The 15,191-nt window shown below is 42.5% G+C and overlaps 1 pseudogene; it reads right to left on the reverse strand.

Moving 5' to 3' along the window:
* Positions 1–14,852: 14,852 nt before the first annotated feature.
* LOC116984279 lies at positions 14,853–14,965 on the reverse strand (annotated as a pseudogene).
* Between the last annotated feature and the right edge of the window lie 226 nt (positions 14,966–15,191).

The following is a 15,191-nucleotide window of genomic DNA, read 5'->3' on the forward strand; positions in this document are numbered from 1 at the left end:
CCAAATGAAAGTTATGTTAACAATATGCTAGTCTGAAGAAGGGTCCTGTCCTGAAACGTCACCTATCCATGTTTTCCAGTGATGCTGCCTGACCTACTGAGTTACTCCAGCACTTTGTCTTTTATCAATATGTTTAGTTGTGACCCAAAGTAAAATTAACTAACATTATTCCATCATGGTGTCAAGCAATGTCACACTTCCCATCATTTTATATTTGTCACAGCACAGAATGAGCTTTGAACTTTTTTTCAATATCAAAGTGGTTCTCAAGACCACTTGGTATGTTTTCAATCTTGGGAAGTTCCTTCTCTCCATACTTTGTTTTTTCCATCACTGATATAAGTTAAACTTCGTCTCATCTGTCCACAGGACTTTTTTCCAGAACTGTGGTTGTTCTTTTAAGTACTTCTTGGCCATCCTATTTTTCCAGCTAACCAGTGGTTTGCATCTTGCAGTTTAGCCTCTGTATTTTTGTTCATGAAGTCTTCTGTGGACAGTGGTCATTGACAAATTCACACCCGACTCCTGAAGAGTGTTTCTGATCTGTCGGAAAGGTGTTTGGAGATTTTTCTTTATTATAGAGAGAATTCTTCTGTCATCAGCTGTGGAACCGCAGTTCCTCCTCATTTCCATTCTAAAGATACATCCCACTCGGGGAAACATCCTCTCCACATTCACTCTATCCAGGCCTTTCACTATTTGGTAAGTTTCAATGAGGACCCGTCCTCATCCTTCTAAACTCTAGCGAGTACATGCCCAGTGCCTTCAAACATCATGTTAACCCAATCATTCCTGGGATCATATTGGTAAACTTCCTCTTGACCCTCTCCAACACCTGCACATCCTTCCTCAGATATAGGGCCCAAAACTGCTCACAACACTCCAAATGCGGTCTGACCAGGGCCTTGTAGAGCCTCAGCATTACATTCCTGTTTTTGTATTCTAGCCCTCCTGAAATAAATGATAGCATTGCATTTGCCTTCCTTACTACTGATTAGACTTGCAAATTAATTTTTTGAGAATCTTGCACCAGCACTCCCAAATCCCTTTGCACCGATTTCTGAATTATCTCCCCATTTGGAACTTGCTGAGGGAGAAAGGTAGGATGCAGTTCACAGTTGATTCTCCTTCAAACAAAAGTGTATAGAGAGGATTGGACCTGCAGTTGAACAGAGACAGAAGAAGGATACAGGGCCAGTGGTGGGCACCACTTTGTATGTCAGAGGCATCATCATGAGTGGAGGTGTAGTCAAAGATAAAGACAGTAAGGACTGAATTACAGTATGAGGTGTGAGAGGGACTTTGATAAAGATATGATCAGAAGGCCTTATCAAGGATGGCTGTAAGCTTACAGATGGTTTGGAATGAACACAAAAAAAACTTCATATCATAAGATCATGTAATAGGAGCAGAATTAGGCCATTCGGCCCATCTATTCCGTCATTCAATCATGGCTATCTCTCCCTCCTAACCCCATTCTCTTGCCTTCTTCCCATAACTTCTGACACCTGTAATAACCAAGAATATAACAAGGTCGACCTGAGAAATGATGGACGTGACAGACTCCAGTTCATGTTGGTCCTCTTTAAGCAAAGCAGAGGTAGGACATGCGAAAAGGCCACATGGAAAACTCTCTGTATGATTAGAAACAGGTTTGGTGAAAGGGTGGTTGTTTTTGACAATTATATTAGACCAGAATAACTCCAACTCCTATATCCACCTATCACTTGACCTGTCCCAACCTCTCTTCCAGCTTTCTTCCCCCTATTAAATCGGTCCAAAAAAGGGTCCCAACCTGAAATGTCACCTATCCACATTCTCCAGAGTTGCTGCCTGACCCGCTGAGTTACTCCACCATTTTGTGTCTTTTTCTCCAGAATGGCATGTTCTGCGGATGGTACGACTGTCCCGACCGCGGCCTTTCTGCAACTATGAACCTTGGACCTGCAAGAAAAAACCTATGGCCTCTTTTGCTGCACTGTTAGCGCTGTGCTATTTTTCCCACAGCGGCTCAAAGTGTAGTTATTCTGAGAATTATGAGAGAATCAAAGGAAATTCTATGTTTGGACAAACAAATAGGAAAGAAAGGCTCATTGCCAGAATGGCATGGTGCAAGAGAATGACCAGAAGGCCATTTCTACACTTTGTAACTTTGATTTTACTTATTAAGATAGATGCTGCTTGCACTTTAAGCAGAGAGCAACACACACATTTCTGGTTACACAGTGAGAGGGGACAGGCAAACAAAAAGTACTGCCAGGATGATCTAGATCACAGGAAACATAGGCCAGGTGCAGGGAATTAAAGAACTGGATGCAATTAAATGGCTTTTTACAAATGTTCTGGATATCCATGTTCGATCAAGGTGGCCTTCTTCATCCTTTTATGGGAAAACTTGGGGCTTCCTGGATCTGATGTCTATGTTTGTCCTATTGTGGCCAATCTCACCATGATTTTCCCGACTCTACACTCTCGCCGGCTTTGATGCAGTTACATTCACGGCTGTAAATGCATAAGGTTGCTACTGGCTTGCTGGGCATTGCCACCACATGAGCCAACTTTGCCTCCACTGATTCCAAACAGAATAAACTTTGTAGCAGATGAAATGTGTAGGAATGAACTGCAGATGCTGGTTCAAACCGAAGATACACAAAAAGCTGGAGTAACTCAGCGGAACAGGCAGCATCTCTGGAGAAAAGGAATGGGTGATGTTTGGGGTCGAGACCCTTTTTCAGACTGGTTAGGAATTAGGGAAATGAGAGATATAGATGATGATGTAGAGAGATAACAAACAATGAATGAAAGATATGCAAAAAAATTACGATGATAAAGGAAACTGGCCATTTTTAGCTGTTTGTCAGGTGAAAACGAGAAGCTAGTGCAACTTGGGTGGGGGAAGGATAGAGAGAGCGAGGGAATGCCATGGTTACCTGAAGTTAGAGAAATCAATAATCATACCACTGGGCAGTAAGCTTCTCAAGCAAAATATGAGATGCTGTTCCTCCAATTTGCTTTTAGCCTCACTCTGACAATGGAGGAGTCCTAGGATAGAAAGGTCTGCGTGGGAATGGGAAGAAGATTTAAAGTTTAGCAACTGGGAGATCAGGTAAGCGGACGGAGCGAAGGTATTCAGTGAAACGATTGCCCAGTCTGTGTTTGGTCTCGTGGATGTATAAGAGTCCACATCTTGAAAAACAGATACAGTAGATGAGGATGAAGGAGGTGCAACTGGGTCCTCGGGGCTGTCGGGGTCCCTGGACAGAGTCGAAGGAGGATGTATAGGGACAGGTGTTGAATCTTCTGCGGTTGCAGGGGAAGGTATCTGGGGAGGGGGTTGTTTGGGTGGGAGGGTACGAGTTAACCAGGGAGTTGTGGAGAGAACAGTCTCTGCGGAAGGCGGAAAGGGGTGGAGATAGGAAAATGTGTCTGGTGGCGGTATCCCGTTGGTGGTAGCAGAAATTTCAGAGGATTATGTGTTGTATGAGACGGCTGATGGGGTGGAAGGTAAGGACGAGGGGTACTCTGTATCTGTTGCGACTCGGGGGAGGGGGAGCAAGAGCCGAGCTGTGGGGTACCGAGGAGACACGAGTGAGGGCGTCATCTATGATGGGAGCGAGAAACCCCCATTCCCTAAAGAAGGAGGACATCTCGGATGTCCTGGTATGGAACACCTCATCTTGGGCGCAGATGCCGAGTAGATGGAGGAATTGGGAGTAGGGGATAGAGTCTTTGCAGGAAGCAGGGTGGGAAGAAGTGTAGTCGAGATAGTTGTGGGACTCAGTGGGATCATAATAGATGTTAGTCAATAGTCTATTTCCTGTGATGGAGACTGTGAGATCAAGAAAGGGGAGGGAGGTGTCGGAGATGGTCCAAGTAAATTTGAGTGCAGATCGGAAATAGGTGGTGAAGTTGATGAAGTCCATGAGTTCTGCATGGGCGCAGGAGGTAGCACCGATGCAGTCATCAATGTAATGCCGATAGAGTTCGGGGATAGGGCCAGTGTGCGCCTGGAACAGGGATTGTTCAATGTACCCTACAAAGAGGCAGACATACCTGGGGCCCATGCGGATGCTCATAGCTATGCCTTGGACTTGGAGAAAGTGGGAGGAGTCAAAGGAGAAGTTGTTGAGGGTGAGGACCAGCTCCGCTAAGCGGAGTATAGTAGAGGGAAATTGGATGGTTCTGCGGTCGAGGAAGAAATGGAGAGCTTTAAGGCCTTCCTGGTGGGCATGGATGTGTAGTAGCTGAACGTCCATAGTAAAAATGAGGGAGTGGGGGTTTGGAAAGCGGAAGTCATTAAAGGGACAAAGGGCATGTGAGATATCATGGACATAGGTCAGGAGAGATTGGGCCACCTGATAGGATGTAGTTGAGGTACGTGGAAATCATTTCCGTGGGACATGAGCAGGCAGAAACAATAGGACTGCCAGGGCAGATATATTTGTGGATTTTGGAGAGAAGGAAAATCCGAGCTGTACGGGGCTGGGAAACAATAAGGTTGGAGGCTGTGGAAGGCAGACAGCCAGAAGTGATGAAATCAGAAATGGTGTTTCAGATTAAGGCCTGGTGCTCATCTGTGGGATCATGGCCCAAGGATAAGTAGGAGGAGGTATCTTAGAGTTGTCGCCTGGCCTCAGCCCGGTAGAGGTCAGCGCGCTAGACTACCACGGTACCTCCCTAGTTGGCGGATTTGATTATAATGTCAGGGTTGCTGCAGAGTGAGCGGAGGGCTGTATGTTCAGAGGGGGTGAGGTTAGAGTAGGTAAGGAAATGGTTTTACTTTAGTTGTATGCTCCATCAGCCACAGGGAATGGGAATTTTGGCACGTTCAATACAACCAAAAGATTCCACTCCGTAAACATGCAGCTTCTATTCAATAACAAAAGCTTCATTATCGACGTGTGGGAAAGACTCCTGAGTAGATACAATTATGGCTTCATCCTTTGGTTCTTTAATCCCTTTTCACTTGGAGGCAGGCTTAAGAAGCAGCTGCAGGGCATACCTACAGTTAACATTGCTCAGGTCACGTGTCAGAAACCACAACAATGATATCCTGCAATGCTGGAATAACGGCATAACACCAGTAAATTACTAATTGGTAAGTGTCTGGGTTGCTGAAGATTCACTGCAGGTCCTTACATATGCAACAGCTAGCATCTGCAGAATAACCCCCTCACCCGTACACTTGCTAGGAAGTGGCCATCCCCAACTTTCTGCAGCTTTCTCCCTCCTACTACAATCATTCTGAAGAAGAGTCATGATCTGAAACATCACCTTTCCATGTTCCACAGTAATGCAGCCTGACTTTCTGATTACTCCAGAGTGGCAATGGATTGTAATAGACTGCAGGCCTTTCTACACATATGAAACTTGAAAGTGCACGAAAAACCTATGGCCCCTTTTGCTGCATTAAGAAAATGCTGTGTTATTTTTCCACCCAGTGATGAAAAGTGCAGTTAATCTGGTCCTGAAATCAGCCCTGCTGAATTCAGTGTTTGCAGCTTGCACCATTTCTATTAATTATTATGGTTTTTGTAATTGATCATAATTCTTGAGCACACCATAATATTCTTGGTAGAATAAACTAAAACTTCAATATTGTGCAGATGAGTTTTGTGTGTAAAATATTTAAAGGAATGCCTATGGCACGATTTTCTTCAGGTGTTGCAATTGTTCCCTGCCACAATTTCCCAGCAAATATTCACTGACACTCTTTGTAGATTAGATAGATTAAATGTACCCTATTCATTCATCCGTAGTTAGTGACCCTGATAATCATATATCATCTGTCACATAGCATAACACCTTTATTGTTATAATACAGCTCATCTTCCATTTCATCATGAGCAATGTACTGAGAATCTGAGCCCTACTTGCAAGTGCATCAGCTACTTTAATAAACATATAACATTGTTCAGTCAAGATTTTCTTGTATCTCCATGATATTGACTTACTGTGCACAAAAAAACCTCTCAGTTCCACCTGCGGTTATTTTTCACTGCCACATTTTAATTATGCTTTGTGTCTGTAGTAATCAGCCATTGTAATACCCAAAGGACGAATTCAGTTACAGCTGAGTGAAAAGTTAAACTGACTTGCATAATCCTTCCTTATGCATTATATTTGTTTGTAAAATTTTGTTGATGTTTCAGTTCCTGGCAGGTGTAATTAAGTGAATATTGCAGTATGTTTCATGGTGACAATCTCACTTCAGCAACGTAGAGCAGATGATACCAATTATTATTTAGTTCAAATGCTTAATTTGAGGACACGTCCTTTTCCTTTGTGGTAGCAATCCATGTGTGTCAGAAGAAGAAAGCTTTGTGACTCCACCACAGATAGTTTATAGCATAATTAGTCTAAATCTACCGGGCTTGTATCCATTGGGAGTGCCCCCGAAGCAGAGTAACTAATGGTTCAATAGTTGTATATGTAGGACACATTTATGAAAAATTCACCTACTTGAATAGTTACCCAGATGTCTCCAGAAATCTGGGAGTGCGGATGGGAATTCTTGTGCACAGGATTCACATGGCTTGTGCTTGATGTTTGCTGCTATAATGTGAATTTCCAGCATTCTCAGTTGTTTCTGGGCACATTAACACGTCATCTCCATAGCTCTGTCTCCAATTAAAGCCCTCCACAAGTATGCTCTCCATGCAGAGAATTGGAATAAAATGCTTTATTATCGAATGTTTCAAAGAGTTTCTGTTTGTAGCTTGTGGGATGGAATATCTGAAACATAGAATTTACATAAGTTGAAATAAGAAAAAAGAATAAAACAAGTACAAAAGGCTTTTCCCCCCACATTTCTGATTCTGGTGTGAGGTTTTCCTTAGGGAATCTGCAATACACTATCAAGTGCTTCATTTTAACAAAGTAAGCAACAATAGGAAATTTAATCTGCAAGACCTTAGATGATTCGGGCCTTTCAAACACTGTAAGTGCACTTAACCCAAAAGCTTCATAGTTATGTCTGAGTGTAACTTCACTGTTCGAGGATTAACTCTCTGCCATGGACTCTTGGGAAACATAAGAAGCTCCAGATTCAGAGGTTTCTTTTTATGACATCCCAAATAACTTGTGAAACTTGTGAGACTGAGTCGGCCACAGCCCAATAAAGATTTATTGTACAGTGAAGAAGTTTGCTCAAAGCACCCCTAGTCATTTGACATTCAGCCAGAAACATTGGAATTCAATGAGTTTGTATTTGCATCACAACTGGTAGCTAAATAAATCATTATCACCTTCATACATCAAATTACCTTTTTTCAACCAACAATGAGAATTTCTATTTGTTAACAGCAAAATGTATGGAAGAATACCGACCGTACTCCAGTGTGGTATTTATTTCAGTCATGTGATTGAACATAATTTTCCATTCCTTAACTAATAAATTACATTCCCTAAGTGAGCACTTTAACAATAATGTACATAATTGTTATGATTGAAAGTAATAAAAAAATAATTATAGGGTAATCTATAGACTATAGCTTGAAAATTAGCAAAGTGTAGGCTGAAGGCAAATGCAACTCATTTTTACTCTAATCGCTGGATGAGAAGAAAATAAAAATATGAAGTTGGTAAGCCACTGTTAAAAATTATATATGTAACATGGTAGCACTTGTGATACATTGATATATTATTGGTTTAGGCAATTAACTTACTTTACTTGTTATGACACAGAAGGGGGTATTCAGTCTAGTGGGTCTATGCTAGCTCCACCAGAGTAATCCCATTAGTCTAATGCCCCTGTCCCACCTAGGAAACCTGAACGGAAACCTCTGGAGACTTTGCGCCCCACCCAAGGTTCCCGTGCGGTTCCCTGAGGTTTTTGTCAGTCTCCCAAAATGGTTGAAAGTGGTTTCCGCTTCTTCTATGTTCCGGCGATTATTTCAAAAAATTCAAAACCCGGCCGCGACTAAAAATAGGTTGCCGTTTTAAAAATCGGTAATTTTTTTAGTCGAAGCCGGTTGCGATGCTAGTTGAAGGTGGTTGCCGGAGGTTGAAGGTGGTTGCCGGAGGTTGCAGGTGGTTACCGGAGGTTGCAGGTAGTGGAAGGTAGGACATTCCACTTCCTGCAACCTCCGGCAACCACATTCAACAGGCATCGCAACTGGCTTCGACTAAAAAATGACCGATTTTTAAAACGGCAAGCTATTTTTAGTCGCGGACGGTTTTGAATTTTTTGAAATAATAGCCGGAACATAGAAGAAGGGGAAACCACTTTTGACCATTAGGGAGACTGACAAAAATCTCCGGGAACCTCTGGGAACCGCAAGGAAACCTTGGGTGGGGCGCAAAGTCTCCAGAGGTTTCCGTTCGGGTTTCCTAAGTGGGACAGGGACATTATTCTCCATCATATTATTTTCCTGTAAACCTGCAATTATTTTCTACCTCAACTCCCCTTTGATTGTTTTGCACCTATATTAGAGTCATTAATGGTAGCTGATTCATCAACCTATTTGTCTGGGATGTGGGAAGAAATCAGAGCACAATATGGTAGAGATAGACAGTGGGTAGGAAGGAACTGCAGATGCTAGTTTAACCCGAACATAGCCACAAAAGGCTGGAGTAAGTTAACGGGTCAGGCAGCAATTCTGGAGAAAAGGAATATGTGATGTTTCGGGTCGAGAGTCTTCTTCAGTAGGTAATGGGGATATCTAGGTGGTCTTGTGATGACGGCAGGCATTGGACATGGGGGATATTAATAATAATAATAATAATAATCATATATTTTATTGTCATTGCACATAAGTGAGATTTGGTATGCAGCTTCCATCCGATGTCAGAACTTAAATAACTAATAACATTTAGATTTAGATACAGATACCCCGAGAACATGGTTTGTAAAAAGAACATTAAAACAGTAGAACAGTCAAAACAGACTAAAGTGCAGATGTGTCTGTGTGACGTGACCATCCGAGGGAGACAGTCCATGGGGGTGGGGGGCACTCAGCAGGTTCAGAGTCGCTATAGCTCTGGGAATAAAGCTGTTTCTGAGTCTGAAGGTGCGGGTGTAGAAGGCCATGTAACGTCTGCCGTAGGGAAGTAGTTCGAACAGTCCATTACAAGGGTGTGAGGAGTCTTTATGGATGCTGATGGCCTTCCTGAGGCACCGTGTGTGGTAGAAGCCCTCCAAGGCTGGTAGCTGTGTCCCAATAAACTTCTGCACTCTGTGGACGACGCGCTGAAGAGCTCTCCTCTCCGCCTCCGCGCAGCTGAGATACCACACAGAGATGCCATACATTAGTATGCTCTCTGTGGTGCAGCGGTAGAAGGTTGTCAGCAGCTGTTGGGGCAGACCAATCTTTTTTAATGTTCTCATAAAGAACAGTCGTTGCTGTGCCTTCTTGACCAGCGCAGCGGTGTTGGTGGACCATGTGAGGTCCTCTGAGATGTGAGTGCCCAGAAACTTAAAGCTGGACACTCTCTCCACACTGTCCCCGTAGATGGAGATTGGGGCGTATTCTCCATTATGTGACCTCCTGAAGTCGATAATCAACTCCTTGGTCTTGGAGGTGTTCAGTGTTTAGCAAGCTTCAGAAATATGAGAAGTCCCAGCTTTTTTCTCGGCACATGAAACAAGTTGGAGGTTTCCTGAGACCCAGTGGTATAACTGAGGTTACAGAGCAGAGCACTATAGCCTTACATGAACATAAGAGGTGATATTGTTGCTGGTGGCATGACTAGAGACATCCAAGACATATGAGATGTCGGTGAGTCACTGGCAACATGAATCGCAGGTGAAATATTTTACAAGAAACTTGTAAAAGCCCTGAAGGAACTTTTTAACCCAATGCATTCAGAGAATTTTGAGAGTTACAAGTTTAGCACACAACACTATTGATCAGAGGAAATAGCTGATATATATGCAGCAGTTTTTAAAATATTGGTTAAAGGGTTCAGGTGTTGAATTGCTCCAAGTACAGGCAAACAAATTCAGGCATAATTGAATGACGCACTTGATGAAAGTGTCCAGAATATTATCCAGTAGTGTGGAGATGGCCTCGCCCAATGTGAACCATCTTCTCCCAGGACACACTTGTAATGTGCACACATGAAACAAACCAACAGAGTTAGTACCTGCAGTGTTCTCTGGATGTGATCTCCTCCACATTGGAGAAACCAAATGCAGGTTTGGTGTTTGCTTTGCAGAGTACACACATTCAATCAGGATCGACCCTGAATATCCTATTATTTGGCATTCCAATTCACTATCCCATTCCCACTCTGTCCTATCTGTCTATGGTCTTCGCTGTTGTTATAATAATGCCCAGTTCAAGACTGGGGAACAGCACCTCATTTTACACCTGGGCCCATTCAAATCTTTCAGATTCAATACTAAATTCCACAATTGCAGATAACCTGTTTTACCTGTCTTTGTTAGAAAAGGCCACATGATTTTGGCTCAGTTTTCCTCTCTCCATCACTGGCAGTACAGGTTCTGCAGTCTTACATTTCACATGTTCTATCTTCCTTTGCCTGTGCTCTCACTCACCACTGTCCATATTTCAAACCTTTTATGAACAAACCACATTCTCCCTCCACAACTATCCTCATTAATCCATCTGGTGTCTATTCTGCTTTTCTATTTAGGGAAATTGTTTTGAAATGGATTCAGTGGACTAGGCCTAGATTTACTTAATCCATTTCAATACTATGTTGCCAGAGTGTGACAGCAGAAATGGGAATGGACTTATGGTTGTATTTTGATCATTAAAAGCAATCCAATGAGGAGAGTTAACTACTTCATCAGGGAGAGCCAAGAAGATGAAAATGTCCATTATCTGAAATTTAAAAACTGAAAACACTGGAAACACTCAACAGGTCAGGCAGAATTTATAGAAACATAAACAATGCTAAAGTTTCAGGTTGAAGGACTGGTCTTGAAGGTCAGATTTTGGAAGAAGTGAGAAGTCAGGTTGGAATTGAGATGCCCATCCGAGTGAGAGCAGAGATTAACTTAGGAAGGATAAATGTGTAAAAGGATATGATTGTGTTTGTAGATTTGAGGAACTGCAGATGCTGGTTAAAAAAAAAAGTTCTGGAATAACTCAGCGAGTCAGATAGCATCTCTGGACAGGCAATGTTTTGAAGGGTCCCAACTCGAATTCTCACCTATCCATGCTCTCCAGAGATGCTATCTGACCTGTTGAGTTACTCCAGCACTGTATGTCTTTGTGTGGTTGTGTTTATGATGTTTAGAATTATTTGGACATCATTTTTTTCAGATTCTGTGCATTACTTGCAAGGCCAGAACCATTCCGACTTGCCCTTGAGAAAATGGTAGTGAGTTGCTTTCTTGATGTAATCCTTCTGGTGAAGGAACACCCACAGTGCCAAAGAAACCCACGGTTTAAACCAGCATCTGCAGTTCCTTCCTAAACATTTTATTTGCTCCTCTGCAAAATCTCCTCAAGGTATGTCTACTTTGAAGAAGTTCTCTCTCCGACGAGAGTTCTGCAACATCCTTTCTCGCTGCTCCTCCTCTGTGTCTCACTTCAGGTAGCCCTGGCATTCCCTATCCCTCCCCTACCCAAGTCACACTAACTTCACGTTTTCACCCTACAAACAGCTAACAATGGCCTGTTTCCTGTATTTTGTTACTTTTTTGCATATCTTTTTTTAATTGTTATTTATCTCTCCACATCATCATCTATATCTCTTGTTTTCCTTATCCCTAACCAGTCTGAAGAAGGGTCTTGACCCGAAAGTTCACCCATTCCTGCTCTCCAGTGATGCTGCCTGTCCCACTGAGTTACTCCAGCTTTTTGTGTCCATGTTCGGTTTCAACCAGTATCTGCAGTTCCTTCCTACCCGCAGTGCTGTTGCACAGTGAGTTCTAGGACTTAGACCAAATCACGACCAAGGACTGACAAATTATCGGTCAGAATTGTATGACACCTGCAGGGAAACCTGCAAGTGGTAATGTTCCAGTGTGCCTTTATCATTAAGTGTAGGGATGTTGTTGGATCATTCTCCTCCAATATAGAATTAATAATAAATAATAGTAAGATTAAACGAGAACTTAACAGTTTGAAGTTTGATCTGTATTTTATGAGGAGTTACGATGAGGGATTATGTGAAGAACCCGTCCAGCACGCGACATACTTCAAAGCATCAAAGTGTGGAATTACAGAAAGACACAGTAATTGAAATAAATATAGTAAAGAAAAGGAGAGCTTAGATACCAGTTTGATCTCTATTATTGAGGGTGGGAGCGGAGGGCACGTAATCCCTCATCGTAACTCCTCATAAAATACAGATCAAACTTCAAACTGGTAAGTTCTCGTTTAATCTTACTATTTTACTTCGGAGTCACGTGAGTGACTACGTGAAGATTTTAAAGCTCTGTGATTTCAAACCGTGTAACAGTTCATACTTCACTCGCTGCCGAAGTCATTCGAGGGAGGAAGTATGTTAACGTAATCAACCATGAATCTGTTTGTAAAACAATAATGGTGTTATTAACAATAACAAGACCAAAATGCTCCCCCGGGCTTAAATTATATATTTGCAGATTCTAATACTTTTTCTGCAAATGATACAGGTTCTGACAGCGGCTTGTTATAAAAGTTTGGAACGTATACTCCCTAGACCACCCCGCTGTAGCCAGGATGTGGTCCATAGGCACGTCCATCCTCTTAGTCACTGATGTGGATGCTGCCCTGGTGAAGTAAGATTTATACACGTTAGTATGTACTCCAGCAACTCCCAGTACCTGCTTGAGCCACTTGAGATAGTTTGGCTCGTCAGCCGACCATAAGGTTTCTTGTGGCTGACCCATAAGGCTTTTTCTCTCCCTCGAGGATTACTTATTGTGTCGATGTAGTTCAATAAGTGGGTCATGACACATAACCGTGGTTCAGGTGGGTAAGCCCGGAATTCCATGATTAGATCTGATGTTCCTGGTCTGCTCTGTTTGACCAGCCCCTAATGGTAAATGTAACATGGTCTAGTAGACCATATTGTCCAATTGTAGTAGATGGAGGAAACTGGACTCTTTGTGCTGAGACAAGGCCATCAGCATGACCGTCTTCAGGGTGGGCTGTTCCAGGGTGAGGAACCTGGCTGGTGACCATCCCATAAGGCACGTCAGGTCCACACTGACATCCCAGATTTGGGTGTACCGAGGTCTGGGGGATTTGCCTCTCCTGAATTTGATCACCAGCGGGAGGTACCCTTATGGCCTGTAGTCCTGGTGCCCGAGTTAAGTAGGCTGACAGAGCATTTCTGGCTGTGTTGATGGCGCAGTAGCTGAGTCCTTCATTGTGGTCCTTCACTACCAGGAACTCCAGTACAGGTTTTGTTGTAGTTGAATATGTAGTACCTGTATTTGAATAGTATCTTCACACTTCTTGATGTTCGCCAAGTAAGTTCCCTAATGGATATGCGATGGGATGCTGTCATTGTATCGATAGCGTTATTTTGACAATCCAGGCCCAGCAGTGGTCTTCCCAATTCTGCAACCCAGTAGTTTAATTTATCGTGGCATGTGCGTAGTACCCGACTGATGAGGCCGTAGTGCCTGACTGATGAGGTAGGAAAAAAGGGGGAGAACATAGGTTAGATCCCCCCCCCCAGTTCAGCGGGAATGAATTCATTGCCACTGCCTCAAGTTTGGTTTCATGCGATATACATCGGTACGTGGTGATTCAATTGAAATACAGGGAAATCGATATCTGGTGTTCCATATTGCTTTGTAATTTCAGCAAATACTTTGGTTTAATATGTCTGTTTACAGTATTTAGCTCACCTGGTAGGTAAGTTTGCTGATGGTCGAATATGTTTGACGACCTACGGTTACCAATTGTTAAATAAATTGTCACATGATATCGATTTATTCTGCCCAAGTGGTTGGTGTATGCCACCACTGTGATGTTGTTAATTTATAAACGAACATGCAAAATGGTGCACTACAGAATAATATGCTTTACCAATAGAACGTACTCAATATTTCCAACTAGGTTTTACGCCCAGTGTCTATAGTGATGACGACTCCAGATTAGTCCATTTGCCACCATGTTCTGGGTGTGGGCTTTTAGTTTAAAACATTAGCACCTTAGTATTAATGGAAAGATTCAAGTTATGTAGCTGGAAAGGCTGCTACTAACTCCCAAATACTCTAGCCACTGTTGTGTGTTTGGTTGATTGATACCATTAATTGTTACAGGTTGTGTCATATGCTGACTCTCCTATGGCAATGTTATAGATGAGTGGGTAGAGTTAATTGAATACCAGATAGTCAATAGTTGTGGATGGTGTCAACGTAGATCTATCTGGATAGTATGACAGGCTCGGCTAAATAAGTATGGTAGCTAAAGCTGTTGATTAGCTATTCCCATGGATATGTCGTCGTTAATATCATAGAGACACGTCATGGTGATTTGTTCCTTAATAGTGTCAGGGTTGGTTTGGATATCTGGGAACAGTTTGGCTTATATTAGCCATAGTTGATAATTTATACTGCCATAGTTACCCCATCCAGGTAGATAGGTATCTCCGAAATTTTATGAATGGGTACTGAATAGTATGCATCTTTTAAGCTGATGTCTACCATAAAGTATCCTAGGAAATCCATGGTTAGTAGTACAATATTCCATAAGAGTGTAACCTGGTGAATACTCAAGTGGTAAAGTCAATGACGGTGCGACATTCACCATCTTTGGTTTTTTTGGTGCCAAAGGTTCATATTAGGTTTTTATGACCCCTTGTATATCAATGATGGTGCGACATTCACCATTTTGGTTTGTTGGTACCAAAGGTTCATATAGGCTTCTTTATGACCCCTAGTATTCTTTTCCAGTTTGCTAGTCCCTCATGTTCTTTTTAGTGGGAGGGTAGACCCCTTGGGGTGCATGCTGAACTGGTAGTATATGGTCCTTAGATAAGGGACGTATCAGATATTAAACTGAAAAAACAGATATTATACTTGATCTTAGCCAAAAGGCCGAGAAGGGATGGGTTCTTAATTCAATTTTTATCCTTGAATACTTTTGGTATATGACTACCAAGTGTGATAGTTCTTCATGTCCCAACCCAGGTGTGATTTCCCACCCCTCTGTTAGTACAAACCCTTCACATTTTATGTGATGGTAGAAACCATACTTATCTGGCTTCAGTGTTGTTTAGTGGTGTGTTAATTTCTTCGGTTTCTGGTTCCTTGTCTGTAGGGATGGTGTTGTTGG

Source organism: Amblyraja radiata, chromosome 19 (assembly GCF_010909765.2).
Source record: "Amblyraja radiata isolate CabotCenter1 chromosome 19, sAmbRad1.1.pri, whole genome shotgun sequence".
In the NCBI taxonomy this organism is placed as follows: domain Eukaryota; kingdom Metazoa; phylum Chordata; class Chondrichthyes; order Rajiformes; family Rajidae; genus Amblyraja; species Amblyraja radiata.